Below are 234 nucleotides of genomic sequence, written 5' to 3'. Positions count from 1 at the left end.
ATGAGGATGAGGATGTGGATTAGGATGAGGATGAGGACGAGGATGTGGATGAGGATAGGATTAGGACGATATTGAGGATGAGGATAGGATGTGGATTAGTACCAGGATGAGGATAGGATGAGGACGAGAATGAGGACGAGCGTGAGGATGAGGATAGGATGAGGAGTAGAGTGAGGATGAGGAGTAGAATGAGGATAGGATGACGACGAGAATGAGGATGAGGATAGGATGAGG

This window comes from Lupinus angustifolius, chromosome LG09, assembly GCF_001865875.1.
Source record: "Lupinus angustifolius cultivar Tanjil chromosome LG09, LupAngTanjil_v1.0, whole genome shotgun sequence".
Lineage (NCBI taxonomy): Eukaryota > Viridiplantae > Streptophyta > Magnoliopsida > Fabales > Fabaceae > Lupinus > Lupinus angustifolius.
The sequence above is the reverse complement of the archived record's forward strand: the minus strand, read 5'-3'. Positions refer to the sequence as shown.